We start from the raw sequence: 10,956 nt of genomic DNA, 5'->3' as shown, positions 1-10,956 counted from the left end.
AAAGGTTTAGAAAAGGCTTTTGTTTGAGAATAAAAGACAGAGAGATAGATTTAGTCTGGGAACTTCAAAAAAGACAAGCTTATCTGCCAGTGTCTAATTCATTATGCTACAAATGTTGAAATGTTTTCCCTTAAGTCTTACCCACAAGAGTTAGTATTTACAGGGTATTACCCTGTTATGCCATCGGGAAAGCAGGATGAAAGGTGGAAAAAGAAGATAACTGCATAACATAAAGTTCTGCAGGAAAGCTTATTGCTTTCTTCACAGGCAGAGAAGAGTAACTGGATCAAACCTACCAAGAAAGATCAGACTGGTTCCGAGAGTCAGGTGTACATTTCTAGCTGGAACTTTCAGACAAAAAAATCTTGACCAATGGCTGTTTCATGAATATGAAAGTGCTGCAAAGCTGTACCTGACTTGGTCTTTGCCCTATCACTAAAGGGGAGTAGCCCCTCCTCTCAGCATTTGTGGTTGTTTTTGACTTTCATTGGATGTGCTCCCATCTTTCCTGCAGCTCCTAGTCGGGGCTTGCTTTGAAGATCCCAATTAAAAATTTTTAAATGCTGAATTTTTCAGTGCTGGTTGAAAAGAAAGTCTTATACTGGAGCTGAAAATGGGTGAGTCTGCCAGCTGCTAAGTGCCCATGTATTTAAATAAGCGGGGGGATATTCGGGAACAAAGTGTCTTGGCTTCAACACTTAAATCCTTCTTTGTTTTTGCCCTTAGGGTGCCTAAATCCTTCAACTAAATGATGATAAGAGCTCTTCCCTTGCTTGTGGGAGCTTTATAGGGATAAATACATTTAGAAAAAGCACAAACTGCCATGAAGCTCTGATACAAGGGGCCAGCTAGCCGTCTGAAGCAGGTGTTTTGGCTGTTACGTGAGTGGCTTACCTCAAAAGATCTTTGTATCTGGCTATTTTCAGCTTCCTCTCCTGGTAAAAACCAGCATGGAAAATATTCTGACCTATTAATAACAGCTTTAAAATGATTCAGAAAGCAATAGTATAACTTGCATATAATTATGTAAGTTGTTTAATTTGGGGAGTTTCCATCATCCCTTTTCTTTAAGCTTTGAAGCATTTTACAAGGTGAAATCATGGTTTAAACAGACTTCTAGAGTATGTATTAACAACTCTTTTGAGAAAAGATGGAGTCAATATATGTAGTTTTGAAGTACTGTTTTTTTGCCACTGATATTCCATTCTGTTTGTTTAAAAAAAGAAAAAGGGCATAAACCAAAACCAAACCAAAACAAACTCACACAACAGGAGACAAATGAAAAAAAAACAAACAAACAAAAAAAAAAACAAAACCAAAAACAAACAAGCAAAAAAAGAAAATGCTGCTTCTGTCTGTCAGCTTGTGTTTCTTGAATTTCCTTCCCCTGCAGCTTTGCTGCTAGGAAGTTACAGGCACAGCACCATGTCTTATCAGCCACTCTGAAACCCAGCGAACTTTTAGCAGCTTTATGTTGTTTAAAGCATAGCTTTTGGGTTGAAGTCTCATGGCAGTGTTGCAAAAAGGTGGATTTATCTTTGCTTGGCTAAACCCAACACATATTAGACAGAAGTCAGGAAAAGAAGCACAAGAAAGAGAAAGAATCACGAGAAAAATAACACACCAGGGAAGTAACAATAGCTAGAATCAAAGGGTCATGCCAAGTATTGTCAGAACTAGTCATAGCCAGAGGATGGAGAGATGAAGCTTAATTTCTGCCTCTGCATTCATTCTGCTGGGATGCATTCCTCAATCAGGCTAACAAAGGCACTGTGGTGTGGTTTTCTGCGCAGCAGATCTAGTCATTGTGGTGAAATTCTTTTCTCCTGTTTGCCATATAGGAATCTTTGATTTGCCATCTCCAAAAGGCAGCAACAGGCCCTTTCCAAAACATCAGCCTCTCAAGAGGGATTCTCTGCAATTTCAGTATCCAATATATCATCCACCTTTTTATAGAGCTGGATGTAGTCTTGCCAGTTAACAGCGCAGTCAGAACACTGGGGCAAGTTTAGATCAGATTTTCATAGTTTGAATCTGTAAGTCTTTTCTAACTGTTATTTCAGTGTACAGTTACTTTTGAGAGAAAATCTAGAATGCAGGCTGACATGGACCTTGGCACACAACATGCATCTTTCTAGAATGACGGCTGTAGGGTGCTTATCACCCTTTTTGTCATTGTGTGACTGAATCAAAGTTGATCTTTTGACAAGGTTCAGTCTCCTCTCAACATCTAATTATATCTGTTATCCTTCCTTCAGTCTGCAGCAATATGTTAATATCTTTTAGTAGCTGAGCCATTATGCCTAATCAAGGGATTGCAAATAAATAGGGGTGGACAGTTCCAAACATACAATAACTGCAGATAAATAGAGACGGACAGCTCTCAACATATGGCAATGAATGCAGCCATAAGGCCTAAAGTATGTATTTTAACTGCCAAATTTTATGAGCAGCTACCAACTGGCTCTCATTTGGCCTCAGCTATATGTGTGATAATCATTGTAAGCACAGGTTTTGTGCCATATTGTTTTTGTGCTCAATGGCTAGATTTATGTAAAATTCATTTACGCTACAGAGACTGTTCAGAGAAGAATATTTTATGGTTGAGAGGATGCACGTTTCATCTGGGTGTTGACGTTACTATTACTTCCCAGGCTATTACAAAGGTAAGCGCTGTTAATATGTGATATTGAGTCTCAATGCTCTCTCTCCATCTTTTTAAAGATTCTTTACTAATATTCTAGAAATATTATTTGACTGTCCAGTCTTTATCGAATCCAGTATTTATCAAAGGAAGCTTAATAATTTTCACTTTGATGTAAAAGAAACGCCTTGAGAAGAACTGAATACATACAGCCTCTTAAAAAATTTAATTCCTTTTTAAATTCATATGTAAATGAAAGGCAAGAATTGCTTCTCAGAGTCCATTTTGCAATAAAGGAAGAGAGTGGTGCAGTGGTGCACCAGCATCCTTAAGGCCTATGCCTAGGAGCTAGGGTTATTTTGGAGACAGCATCTTCCTGCAAAGACAGGGGTAGTATGAAAATTGCTCTGATTATTGGTAGGGAAGGGAGACTGACAGAGACCAGGGGCTTGGACTCTTGCTGCCAAACTGGGGAGGATGCCCCAGCCCTACCTCCAGGCATGAGCATCCTCTCAGTGGCAGCACTGAGACACTACAATGAGGAGAAAGAGGTCCCTCAGAAAACATACTGTTCCTCCACCCATTTGCCAACTCTTTTTGTACAGCCGTTGCAAACCTGGCATCTTTTTTTATTCTCCTACCCAAAATAAGGACAAACTATTCTTATGCTTTCAGGTCTTTCTAGACCTGAGTGTTACTATCTCTGTATGCTTATACTGCTTTAATGCTTTGCATTAATTTCAGATTAAAAAAGAGGCGTAACGCTATTTTTTTAATAATAATATTATAGTTTTCAAGATAATGTTAGTGTTTAACTGCACAAAGCAATTATATCACCCTATTTTGAAAATTAAATTTTTATATTATTGAAAAGCATTTTAGATTACACATTAATCCATTTAACTATTTTTTTCCTCTGACACTATTTAAATATATTTTCATTACACTTTGTGTGTGAGTTTAGTTGAAAAATTAATCTTTGCAGTTTAAGGCCTTAATTAAGATCTTAAGAACAACTGACAGCTCCCCTTAGCAGCGTTAATAGGTGGATCTAAAAAAATCTATGGTTTGCCACACACATCTAGAAAATTATAGCATTGATACTTTTCAAAAGGTTATGGATGTTTTCTCATGTGATATTTATTATAGTCATATGCTGAAGTTGCAATCCATGGTGCCAAGTCGACCCTCACAAAAAATTTTGCTAAAACTGATGTGTGTTCCATCTCATACAAATCGCATATAACAGTGGCAGCAGGCCAAAAGTTTCAAAAGGTTTTATTTTTAACCAGATTCTGGATTTTGTTGGTTTATGTTATCATTAACTATTCATGAAGCCCTTATTGAAACTAATAAACTGATTGCAAGCTAGAAAAATGAATTTATTAATATGAAATGTAAAATGGAGTAGTGATGAGTAAATAATGGAAAATACATCCAATAAGTATCTGCTCTTTGGACTGCAAATGAAATGAACTTGCTTTCAAATCACTCCATGATATTTAGCCATAATGACTTGCAGGGAGTTTTTTTAAGCAAAAGTGAACAAAGAAGTCACGTTTTGAATATAATTTGTGGTATCTCAGGCACTTGCCAGCCACCTTTCACAGATTTAGAGTGGATATGTTAAGTCATGTTTCTGCTGCTTTCAGGGTGTATTACACTACCTGAATCGTCTTAACTCAGAATTTTCTTCAAGTCTTTGGACACCTTAATTCTATTTTGTGGAAGACCTGAAGAACAAGTTGTTGTAGCAGAAGATCCTTTTTCCCCTTTCTAATGATACAGCTGGACAGGGCTTCCTGCTGACCTCTACCAATAGTCTCTTCAGTGGGAAAGTGTGCAACTTTATACATTTCTTCTAGATCATAGTAATTCATAAAGGACAAAATAGGAAGATTAATAGATCCTATCTCTATTCAGTGACAATAGAGAAAATTAAGGGAATAGATATATGTAGTCACAGATAAAAAGTCCTGGAAGACAGTTAACAAGAAAATAATTCCTGATCATTGAAAATTTTGAGATGCAGACTGACAGTTTTATGTATTTTGAGTATTGGTATAACAAGAGACAATGGAACGTACAAGGGAAGAAAATAATTTTATTAGCTGTTCTTCTGGAAGAGAAGTGTTTCCCATGCTCAAAGTTCCTGTGTTAGACCAACCTTAACTGTGTTGAAAATCAGCTACTGCAAGAGTGTTTGTTGTGTAGAACTGTCTGCATAAAATTGTTCCTGTTGTATTAATATACTGTTTGACTAGATTTTATCCTAAAATATATTCCAAGTATTTATCCTATTTCTCAGTTTGTACTTGGTTTGAGGAACCTTCTCTCCTATTCATTTAACATATTTTATTTGCAGAACAGTTACTCCTCAGTTAATGACAGTTACCATTATAAATCTTGCTTAATTTAACAAAACAAAACAAAACCAAACAAAACAGCAACAAAACACACCCAAACCAAACCACAACCACCAAACCCAAAAAAAACCTAACACAAAAAAAAACAAAAAACCACAACCACCAAACCCCCAAAACAGCAAACCAACCAACCAAAACCCTATAATGAAAATATTTAAATCTTCACACAATTCAATGCAATTCAGTCAGGATTGAATCATAACCTGGCTATCCATTATGGTTTAACCCTGGTTAGCAACTAAGCCACAGACAGCCATTCTCACTTCCCTCCAAGGTAGGATGCGAAAGAGAATTGGAAGGGTAAAAGTGAGAAAACCCTTGGGTTGAGATAAAGACAGTTGAATAGGTAAAGCAAAAGCTGCGCATGCAAGCAAAGCAAAACAGGGAATTCATTTCACCACTTTCCATGGGCAGGTAGGTATTCAGCCATCCGAAGGAAAGCGGGGCTCCACATGCACAATGTTGACTTGGGAATACAAACGCCATCATTCCAAACATTCTTCCCTTCCTTCTCCTCCCTATTTATACATCAGCCATGATGTTATATGGTGTGGGATATCCCTTGGGTCAATTTGGGTCAGGTTTGGGTCACCCTTGTGAGGTGGAGTGAGGAGCAGAAAAGGCCTTGACTCTGTGAGAGTACTGCTCAGCAATAATGAAAACATCCCTGTGTTACCAATGCTGTTTCCAGCACAAATCCAGAACATAGCCCCATTCCAGTTGTTGAAGAAAATTAACTTAATCCCAGCCAAAACCAACACACCTTCCAAAAGACATTTAGATTTCTGTGTCTCTTGATTACTTATATGCAAAACATTTCTAAACCAGTTCTACCTTCATATTTTCCTGGTCCTACATGGATTTAATCACATTAATTACATTGTAAGTCTGTCAGTGCTGACCTATTTAAATGTAACAGGTGGTCTTTTCAAGGCACAGGGACAAATTACAAGCTATCATAAGTTCCCCCTGACTCTTCTCGAAGAATTTTCCCACAGAAGTGCCACTGATAGGAGGTCTCCAGTGAATTGGTATCTCATGATATACATACCTCAACTGATCTATATGTACCATAAAGAAACTAATGACACACTGGGTGTCAGTTCATGTGGTTAGTAGATATCACACATTTGTGGTTAAATAACATTAAATAAATAACATTAAATGGCATATGGCCATTGAAATACGACATGGGCCACTCAGTGTATGAGTTACATTTTCTAGAATTTAAAATGAAATCTGATTCTTGTGGAAAATGTAATTAACAGGCTGTTTTCTTAACTAATCAATTATTTTTCTTTGGCACTTTCTTTACTGGATTCTGTTTCTTCTGATGACTCATAGAAATAATTGTAGCAGTGGGGATCACCAAATAGACACAGAGCACCATGTTTGCCAAATGCTATCCTTAAAGCAAAAAGAATTCCATATGGAACTACAAAAATTTGGCATTTCTCAAATCATAAGAGAAATACTTTGCTCCAAGGCAGCTTCATGGGGCACCATCTGGCTTCACAAATCTTCAGAAGTGAGCTTTTCCTTAAATAAAATTTATCCAATCAACCTCTGTGAAAACTGCGCAATGTAAAAAATCCTTCATTATCACATTCAGACAGTGTTCCTTGGTTGTCTAGGTGAACCTGGGTGCAAACCACAGAATCTTTTCACAGTAAAAAGATGTGGTTCTTTATTTCAGTGCTTGGTTAAGCAGGCTGGTTTACAACTTTAGCCTCTGTTTCCTTCAAGGAAATAATTTCAAATTCAAATTACTTTTTTAATATTTTCCTTTATTGAAGGATTTCTTTCAACTCACCCTGACCTTTTGGCTACAGTGCAGGTTTAAGAAATCAAATTTCTGCAACCCAAATGAACATATTTTCTTTTCTATGAAACTTATGTTTTTATGAAAGTATATACTTTTTCAGGCAGTCTAGGATGTAAGGTCTCTCTATTTAAGTTGGATAACTGTTATGAAATAGTCTTAAATTGTGATCTTTGCATTTTAAGCCACAGCTCAGAAATTTCTTATTCATTTATAATAAAGGCTCTGGAGTTGCAACACAAGATACTAGAAAAAAGGTGACGATATTTCAGAGCAATTTTATTCTGAGCATAGTAAAGAATACAGTAGAATAAAGGGCCCAAACTTATCTTCTCATAGGTGCAAATTTACTGTCAAACATCTGGTTGCACACATTAAATCAGTTTGTTATTTATTGTGTGAATAGATGGCAGGGTGGCTGTTGCTGGCTTTTCTTAAGGATGAAAGTTTTGTTTTTTAAAGTAAAAGGAATAGAGGTCAAAGAGATACGCTGCCATTATACATAATATGTTGTACATTCTGATAAATAATCAGTACTGACTTTGAAAATATATTTTAATATTGTGGATAATGTGAAGGAAAACTATGTGAAATTTTTTTATTATTTTATCCACAGCAAAGCCTTCGCTTCTGATTGAGACCATTACATGAAAATAGCACTGAAATGATATAGAAATGGAACCTCTGGAACATCTGAACATCACTCCTTGCTGCAAATGTAAGAGAAGCCAGAAAGCTCCCTCAAGGGAGGCTTCCCAGATTGGCATCTGGCAAACAGAGTAGAATTTTGTGTTCTCAGGGCTTCTCCTCATGCAGAGGAGATAGCCAAAGTGAATATTATCTAGAGAAGATGTGAAATCAGAAGATTCATAAAAACGTAAGATAAGCTTCCATATACTAATAGGTTTAGCATCTCCACATCACCTCAGGAATTACAAAGGGAAGAAAATTGGCTTAATCCTAAACCAGGATTGTGTTGCAGGTTCTTGTAGCAAAATGTCCATCATTTATGTTTTATACATTTTCTTAAAAAATAGGCATTAAAATAAACAAATGCTGTGGACACAGGCATTGTTTAAAAGACATATAGCAAATACAACATCTTCTTCATTTTCAATGTATCTTAAAAGAGTGCCAAATATTACTACTGAAGCTTAGGGATAATGTGATTTTTCTGTATTCTGATTTTTTGTTTGTTTTGTTTGGTTTTGGGGTTTCTTTCTCTCTTTTTTTTTTTTTTTCTAATTATGCTCTAAACATCTGAGGCAAACACAAACTGAAGAAAGAGAAAGAAAACAGTGTTGCTGCTATGTTCACTTTGCTTCTGCCTTCCAGTTCCAGTGAGGGTCTGTCACTGGTTTGGCACTGGCAGTGGTTTCTATGGTAATTTATCCTGATGTTCAGAGAGGAGGGGAAACAGCTCTGCCCCTGCAGGAGTAAGGCTTCTCTGAGCTCCTGTCAGTGCTGTCTCTCTCAGATAATTTAATGCACAGGCAGTAACCATTACGACAATGGCACACAATTATCATGCGTTTGACATTAGTGCTTAAGTGAGATTGAGGTAGCTGCAATCGTTGGCAATCATAAGTGGCTGTTTCTGTACAGAAGAGTCCACAACCTAAACAAATGGAGCAAAGAGGGAAGAAGGAGCACTCATATCTTAATTTTGCAGGTGGAAAACAAGAAGAGAACTTTTCATTTGCTTAAGATAACTCGTGAAGCCCACAGCAGTGGCAGTAACCCAGGCCTCCTCAGTCACTCACCAGCGCTGAACGTTTAAGATCTTTCTTCCTCATTGTCAAAATTGTTTAATTGCTGCCTGCACTTTCAGACTGCATTTTCAGATGAAAAAACCTCCAGTGATGCTCAATGGAGAAAAAGGGATGTTTTTTTCAGCTTTTTGTGTTTGATGTTTCAAAACGTTAGGCACTCCCTAGGCTAAATTCACACTCTCCTTATGTTAATGAATATCAGGATAGACTATATGAAGGGCAGCTAAGTTAAACCGGTATAAAATGTATGAGAGCTAGTCTTTTCCTACTAAGCCAGGATAGCCCAGCAAGTTTTCTTAGTGCCAATACACAGTCTCAATTTTATATGATCCACCAGTGCTAATAAAAGAACACTCCAAGGCGAGAATCTAAAATGATTAATTACAATGCTTTAAAAGATGAAAAAGAATGTGTGTGTGTCAGTCATACTCACAGGGCAAGGAATAATGAAAATGAAATGCACCAAGGAATGAGTTTTTCTATTGTTAATGATAAAAGTGATAATCGCCCCAAGTCAAAGCAAAATGACAGATGAAAGAAACCTATAGAACATTGCCTAAGGAAGCTCCTGAGGCCAGCACTCTGTACCACGTATACACATGCTAGACTGATATTTAATGAAGCTCTGGTTGGCTCTGTAATGAATGTTGAAGGCTCTCTGGAGCATTAAACGTCATTTAGCACTGCTAGAAGCAAATGCCTTATTTTTGTTTGGTGGTGGGGGTGGGGACATTTTTTAATACCATTTTTCATCTCTTTTAATGAATACATTGATTTTGGAAGAGAGAAAAAGTCCCTTTATGATGCAAAGAAAATTTATTTGTGTGTTATATTTGTAACATTTTTATATATGTAAAACGGAACACGAAATGCACCAGGGATAGCCTAATGTGTTAATGAGCAAAATTAAACTGGTTTTGAAGTCTCTATTATTTATGCTAGCTGGAGACTATTCTGACCCTTGTGATAAAAGGAGTAGCTGATAGATTTCTAAATCATGTGTGCATGGTCTGCGGTCAAAGAGCTGAAGGTGAAAAAGAAATTGAAATAGATTCTCACCCATGATTTAATACAGATGTGGTGATTGTGCTGTATAAATGTATCTTCTAAAGACCTTTGGGACTGTACAACTAGACTAAGACACTAAATAACATATCAAGTTATATATTGGTAGTAGTGTTGAAGCCCACAGCACTGACAGGCAGCGTTTCCTATCTGTTTTGATCTTAATCAAGTTATCTATGTGCTTTATGGCTCTCTAGAGACATTTTTTGAAGTTAACATGATTACGTCAGCTTTTGTCCAATTGACAGCCCAAATTATGCCAGATTTGCCTCTCCCTTCTCCCATTTCTTTCCAGAATACTAATTTCACTGTTGCTAGAATCATCTTAAGGCGAATATGGTTTGATATTACCTCAACCAGCAGTTGGTATTATTTGCATCTGTGAGGCTCAAAATTCATCAACCCTCTGGAGATGTAATACAAGATTCTTATCTCATTTTTTTTTTATTTTTTTTTCCCCAGCCTTGCCCGGGCATGCTGTGCATTAAAGACACAAATAAGAAATATTCTGGAAAAAAAATTATCTTGTTGACCATTGGCAAGTGTCAGCCCATGTTTATTATAATGGAAAAATAATGTACCAATATAAAGCAAGGAAACATTCTGAGAGGGATAAGGCCCTTACTTGCAAACACAGCTGTTTTTCTACTGCTCACCTGTTTTAAATAAAAGGGACAGTGGGAAGAAAGTACTCCATTAGGCTGTTAAATTGGTCTTCAGAGAAAGCTGCAGAACTCTGGTTTTGTTTTGTTAATGGACTAGAGAGTTAACAGTATTTTCTATAATAATCATTACACCATTGGCCCTTTTAGCTATTTATTTTGTGAATTAAAAGAAGAGTAGTGAAAACCAAACCCAATTTCAGGGAGAAAAATTAAAAATCTAGGAGATGGCTGAATAGAATATTTGGAAAATTATACGGAAATCATGAACAAGCAAAAAACCCTGTTCCTTGACATGTAAAAAATGTGCCTTTTGGGAACACATCAGCAAAATTAGAAAACTGTTTTTCAGTATTTATTGACTATATATACACTATCCTATTGCTTACACTTTCTATTGTTTGCAGTTTATAAAATAAACTAATCTTGGAGGTCAGTAATTCAGTTCAAGTTGTTCCAAAGTGGTCAGAAATAGCAAGTTCCCAAAATCATTCAAATACAGTGGAGAATGTTCTGCTATTTGCTTACATACTGTGTGTTTAATAGCATCAAATATAATCTGCAC

Source organism: Pezoporus occidentalis, unplaced genomic scaffold (genome assembly GCF_034315485.1).
Source record: "Pezoporus occidentalis ecotype Australia unplaced genomic scaffold, CSIRO_AGI_Poc_V1 ctg156, whole genome shotgun sequence".
Classification (NCBI taxonomy): Eukaryota; Metazoa; Chordata; class Aves; order Psittaciformes; family Psittacidae; genus Pezoporus; species Pezoporus occidentalis.
This window is presented reverse-complemented; position numbering follows the sequence as displayed.